Source organism: Arachis hypogaea, chromosome 16 (assembly GCF_003086295.3).
Source record: "Arachis hypogaea cultivar Tifrunner chromosome 16, arahy.Tifrunner.gnm2.J5K5, whole genome shotgun sequence".
Classification (NCBI taxonomy): domain Eukaryota; kingdom Viridiplantae; phylum Streptophyta; class Magnoliopsida; order Fabales; family Fabaceae; genus Arachis; species Arachis hypogaea.
This window is the reverse complement of record NC_092051.1, coordinates 88,512,116-88,519,223: the sequence shown is the minus strand read 5'-3', so window position 1 is coordinate 88,519,223 and position 7,108 is coordinate 88,512,116.

The window sequence follows — 7,108 nt, the reverse complement described above, 5'->3', positions numbered from 1 at the left end:
ACTAAGTGTTGTGAAAAACCCTATGGCATTTTGAACTCGATTTTGTTTTACCCTTTTACTTGAATGCCTCTTTTTCACATGACTTGTGCTCCACATGTGTTTGAGATTTTCGTTCACAATTGTCATCATTACAAATGCTCTTTTATTTGGCACACTTATTAATTGATGCTTGAGTTATGCTTCTCATGCCAAATACTCCGATTAATTCTTATTTGGGGTTTGTTACTTGTGACAACTCAAGTTTTTGCATGAAAGGACTTTTGTTTGGTTTAGAAGCTATACTTTACAACAAGAATTCATTTGTGAAATTCTAGACCACACAAAAGGTTCGTTCATCAAAATGGCACCGTTGCTGGGGAGTTGCAATGGTGTTATGTTATTGGTTATTGTATATATGTGAATAGCTTGATTTTTGGATTTCTTGTTAGTTTTTGCTAGTTTTAAGACTTTGTTTCATTATTTCTTGTTAGCTTTTGTTTCTTATTTTCACTTTTCACCATGAATTCTCACTTTGGCTATGAGTGTGATTACAACTATGTTGTAGGAAATGGAAACTTCAATGAAGATGTGCATCAAGGATGGGATAACCAAAGGTGGGAGGAGCCATATGCATATGATCAATCCTCTTGGCAACAACCTCCACCAATGCACTATGAAGAAGAGCCATTCTATGATGCATACCAATCCAATGGTTATGGTGAATCCCCTTGTGACTTCCAAGAACCACCACCATACACTTATGAGCCATATCCTCAAGATAGCCATCAACCATACTCACAAGCCACCTTTCACCAACCATCTTCATATGACCCTAAACCATACCCACCATACCAACCACCATATGAACCATGCTTAGAGCCACCACCATTCCAACACCAATACTCCCAAGAACCACAAAGTCCACACACACCACCTCAAGAATTTCACCAATATGAACCACCTTCCGACTATAATACCTTTCCCTCAAACAATGAACCCTCTCTTCCACCACAACACTCCGATGAGGATGAAAAGAAATTTGTAGAGTTAAGAGCAAAAATGGCTATCATGGTAGAAGCCATTGGCAACATAGTCTCATCCTGCCTAAGCCTATGCGATCAAGGCATTTCCATTGTGGAATATGGAGAAGCAACGAAGGAGCTTAGTGAGGGAGTGAACTTGAAGCTCCAAGGTGAAGAAGAAGAGTTAAAGCAAGAAATGCAACAAGAGGAGGAGGTAGAGATTATTGAACAAGAGGAAGAAGTGGTTGAAGACTTAGGAGATGCGGAATCACCTTGGGAGTCTAGGATTGAAGAAAACCCCTCCAAAATGATTGAATTTGATGCTAAGAAGGAATGTGCACAACCTCCGAGGCATATCCCTTATGAAGAATAGGATGGGATAGAGCAAGAATTGAGTCCCCTTGGTGATGAAGATCAAGCACCAAGTCTTAGTGGTGAAGAATCCTTTGAACATGAAGAACCTTCCCCCATTGGATTTGAAAGCAATGTGGAGGTAAATCTCTCTCGTCCTCCCATTTATGATTTGAGTAAGGGAAAAGAGTTACATAAAAGTGTTGAACAAAGGATTGAAATTAAGAGATCTTGTAGAGATGTGGAAGTCCTTAGAAAAAGGAGGATGGGAATTGAATACGCCTTGTCAAGACCCTTGGAATCACCTTTGCCTAGGTTGCCATCTACACCTTCATTTGAGTGGGTAAAACTCATTTCTATTAACTTTATTATCCCACTTCAATATGGTGTGCTTGAAACGAATGGCCAACTTAGGATGCTTTGTGGGATAAAGCATAAAATAAAGATGTTTCGTGGTTGGTGTTGCAAATCAAGGCTCATTATGGTTGATGCATCAAACATGAGATATAAAGGTTGGAGTAGTGCTCACATAGATGGGTCTAGAAGGATTGTTGGTCACTTTATAGAGAATTCACCTTGTTCACCACCCGGATGGGCTAATAATGAGAGTCAACTTCAAGACGGGTGTGAAAACAAAGTGTGGGATCCCAGATTACAAGGAGAAAATCAATTTTGGGAGCCCCAAACTTGTGAAGAACTCCATCAACACTTGGTGCAAATGATAAGGAATCTTGAGGCACAATGGAGGACCAAGCATTGGTGGATTTTCCAAGATGGCTTCAAGCACAAGCCACCTTGAGAGGAGCTCCCCATAAGTCCAACATAAGGACAACAAACAAAAGTGCTAGGTGGGAGACACCCCACCATGGTAACATCTTTCTCTTTTCCTTTTTGTAAATATTGGTAATTTAGGTTTACTTTCATGTTTTGATTGCTTAGTTGAGTTTATCTGGGAGTCTAGTAGGTTAAATAAGGTTTTATGATGTTTTGGTAGTTGTTTGGAGGTTTAGAATGCTTGGTTTGGTGCAAGAACATAGAAAAATTTTGAAAAATAGAGCACCACCCACGCGCACGCGCAATCCACACGTACGCGTGAATCAAGCAATTTCGGCCATCGACGCGGACGCGCCATGTACACGTACACGTGGATTGAATTTTTCCACTTCCCATACATTCACCCGAGAGTTGTGCCTAAAGTGTGCTAACTTTGTGCCACAGGGCACGCGAACGTGTACCTTGCGCGTCCGCGTTGACTTTCTGCTTTGCCATGCGCGCGTACGCGCGCTGTACGTGTACGTGTCGCTTCCATTTCATCAATCCACGTGATAAACCCATATTTTATGATATATTTTGTGCTTAGTTTGAGTGATTTATTCAATCATTCACCCACTTATTCATATTAATTTCATAGTTTTACTTTCCCTTCCTCATTATGTGATGTATGTGAAAAATATGTTTCCTATGCTTTAAAACTAATTATTTTAATTACCTTTAATTCCATTCGATGTCGTGACTAGTGTGTTGAGTAGTTTCAGATCTACTAAGGCAGGAATGACTTAAAGGATGGAAAGGAAACATACAAAAATGGAAGGAAAGCACAAAACGGAGTTTCTAAAGAAACTGGCATCCACGCGATCGCATGGGCAACGCGGACGCATGCCAAGCGCGAATCAACAGCGATGCGGCCGCATGACTGACGCGACCGCGCGCCTTAAGCAAAACACATATGACACGGCTGCATGACTAACGCGACCACGTGACAAGAAAAGCTCCGAATGACGCGACCGCGTGACCCACACGGACGCGTGACAGAGACCACCCACCAGAAATTGCAGAAAACGCTCCCAGCGATTTCTGAAGCCCTTTTTGGCCCAAATCCAAGTCCAGAAGGCATAGACCAGAAATTATGAAGTGAGGGAATGCATCCATTCATAGAGAGACGACTTTAGTTTAGTTTTCATGAGTTAGATTTAGTTTGGAGAGAGGTTCTCTCTTCTCTCTTAGGATTAGGATTTAGGATTTCTCTTAATTCGGGAGTAACTCTCGATCCCAGGTTTAATGTTCCTTTACTTCAAGCTTCTCTTTTACTTTTATTCACTACTTTAGTTGATTATTTACTTTTGCAATTTAATTTATGAATTCTTCCATGTTACAGATTATTATTTTGGATTAATGTTATTTGAGGTATTTCAGTTAATATTGCTTTTTTTTTTATTTATTAGTTACAATTATTCCCAATCTGAAGACATTCTTATTCCAGTAGATTTACTTTTCTCCTTTTGGTTTTGGTTAAGAAATCAGTAACTCAGGAGTTATCAAACTCAAACATGCTTGATAATTGTTATCTTTGTTAATTGAATTGAGCTTCAAGAATCCCAATGTTTTCTTAGAAAATAAAATAGGATCCGAAGATCAATCCAATTAATCCCTTGACCTTCCTTTATCTTAGTAAAGGTTAACAAAGCGGAATTAAGATTCAATTCTCATCATCATTGATAAGGATAGCCAAGATAGGACCTCTAGTTTCTCCTACCTTGCCAAAAGTTTATTTATAGTCATTTATTTATTTTACTTGCCATTTAAATTGCTTGTTCTTCATTTACTTTATTCGCTAATTAAACTATTCACTTCTCATTCTCAAAACCCCAATATACAATCTCCATAACCAATAATAAGAACATACTTCCCTGCAGTTCCTTGAGAAGACGACCCGAGGTTTGAATACTTCGGTTATCAATTTATTTAGGGGTTTGTTACTTGTGACAACCAAAACGTTTGTATGAAAGGACTTTTGAAGGTTTAGAAACTATACTTGCAACGAGGATTTATCCGCAAATTTCTAGACCACGCAAAAGTCCTCTCATCAAAATGGCGCCGTTGCCGGGGAATTGCAATCGTGTGCCTTATTATTGGTTATTGTAAATATTCTTCTTTTACTTGTTTATTTGTTTTTATTTTTCCCTTTTATTTTCATCAGCTACTATGAATTCTCACCCCTTTCGCTTTGAGTTTGGTTCTAATGTTATTGAAAGGAATGAAAGTTATAACAGGAATATGCATCAAGGTCAAAGCAATCAAGGATGGATGGAGCCGAGAGGACCTAATCAACCCTTTAGGCAACAACACCCTCCAAGATATCATGGACAAAGACCATTCTGCAATGCATACCCAGCTGAAAGATATGGTGGACAACCTTGTAACTACCAACAAGCCCCACTACGTGCCTATAGACCATCCTCTCAACATAATCTCGAACCACCACGCTCACAAGCTTCTTTTCACCATTCACCACCACATGATCCTCATTTACCCCAGCTCCAATCCAATCACTCCCAAACACCACCACTTCCCCTTGTACCACGTCCAAACCTATCACCCCGGGAATCAAAGATTCGCCTCAAGGAAACAGCAGATCAACTTCAAACAACTATTCATCAAGTGGAGCAAGCAATAAGTCAATTACTTGCCAGACGTTCGAACACTCAAGGACCTCCCACAACACCATGTGGACAATCTAATGAAGAGCGTAGCATGAAGGAGATACTAGAGACTCCAGTGGACATGACAGAGCCTGACTTCGTATTAGAACAAGTAGAGAAAGCTATCACTGTACAAGAAGAAGAGTTGGTTGAAGACTTAGGAGACGCTGAACCCCCATGGAAATCCAGAGTTGTGGAGAATTCTGTCAAGGATGTTACAATTGATGCTAAGGAGGATAGTGCACAACCTCCAATGCTAAGCTTTCATGAAGAACTAGACAAGATAATTCCAGAAGCAAGTTTCCTTGATGATGATAATGAACTTGCATCCGCAAGTGAATTCTCTGAGATCGAAGACTCTTCCCCAGATGAATACGAAGATGACGCGGAGGTAGATTTCTCTAAACCGCCCATTTATGACTCAAGTGATGAGGAAGACATAGATGGCTTTGATCAGGATGATGTTACATTTGAAGAATTCTGCAAAGAAGTGGAGAATTTCACAGAAGAGCACAAGGGAGTAGAACTCACAGAACCACTGGAACCACCTACCCCAAGGCCATTACCATCCAATACAAGCTTCAAGGAAATGGCTCGTACTCAGAGCTGGTGCACAAGGTTCGATAAGGTTCCACGCTTCAACTTGAAGTGCACGGATTGGCATCATGATCAACCGGATGGATCTCGGAAAATGTTTGGTTATCCTGGTGAGAATCTAATCTCTAAACCGCCCAGATGGAAAAGCATAGATCAAGACGAAGGTGGATTTAAAAGCAAAGTTTGGGATCCTGGAATATATGCTAACATTCGTCACCCCGGGAGTCTGAGAATCTGTTTGAAGCTGCCCAGAAGTTTCATGTGCCTAGTTTGGGACCCCGGAGGCTATTGGCATTCCAAGCATTGGTGGAGATTTCTGGATGAATTTAAGCATAAGCCGCCATAACAGGAAGCTCCTCCAATGTCCAACTTAAGGACTTTAACTAAAAGTGCTAGGTGGGAGACAACCCACCATGGTATGATCGTTCATTTTTCAATTTTTATTTCGTTTTGTTTGTTTTCAAGTGTAATTTTATTTTATAATATTGAACCTGGAATTTTGCATCGCATTCATATTAATCATTGCATTCTGCATACTGCATAAAAAAAAAAAGAAAGAGAGAAGGTGCTCCTCGCGACCGAGTCATCCATGCGATCGCGTCAAATGGCGTAAAACATTACCCACGCGACCGCGTCATCCACGCGGCCGCATGACCTGGAGATCGGCATAAAGATCCAACGTCCAGAAAGTTAGGCTGGAATCGTGCGGCCATTGTATGTTTCGCACAATTGACCCACGCGATCGCGTTACTCATGCGATCGCGTCACTTGCACAATACCAATCCCATGCGACCGCGTGAGCGACGCGATCGCGTCGCATGGATTGCACCACACCCCAAAAGGAGACAAAGAGTTGTGCTGAAACGACACTGGATTTGTGCGTTTAGCGCAAATTCCAGCGACGCGATCGCATGCCCCGGGCGATCGCGTCATTTACTCTTTTTGCCCTCCACGCGATCACATCATTTACGCGATCGCGTCACACCATTTTTTCGCTCCAGCCACGCGACCGCGTCCCCCATGCGGCCGTGCGGATTCAAATTTATAACCCCCCAGCCACGTGAACCCTACCAGTCGCGCCCCCCCAAACCTTTCTTCTCCCTCTCTTCTCCTCCAATCCAACCATCACCACCCAACCACCACCACACCACTGTCGACCACCGCTGACCACCTAGAACCCGCCGCCACCCACCCCCTTCCTCCTTCCCCCTTCTTTCTTCTTCTTCCTTCTCCTCCCTCCCTCCAACGCCACTGCCCTCTTCCACGACCACCACCCACCGCCGCCGTCCCAACCCAGCTGTGCCCTCCCATCCGCCACCCACCCCTTCCCCTATTCCCCCTACCCCCCATTACCCCTCCTTTCCCTCCCTGCCCCTCCGTACAGCATCACCGCCACCGCGTCTTCCTTCTCTGCCGCGCCAGACGCCGTCACCACCACCCCCAGCCACCTTTCTGCCCATTCTCCCTAGTTCACCTACCAGGTTCCGCCAAACGCCACCCTTTTATCCTTTCGTCGTTGGTTCCTATTTTTCTTTTATGTTATTGTTCATCTTTAGGCTAGTTATTTATGCATGTTGTAGTGGATTTTAGGATGTTAGGTAGCCTAGGATGTGGTTAGTAGATTTAGGTCTGTTTAATTGCACTGTTCTTGTTTCTTGTTTCTTTATTTTCACAATTCTG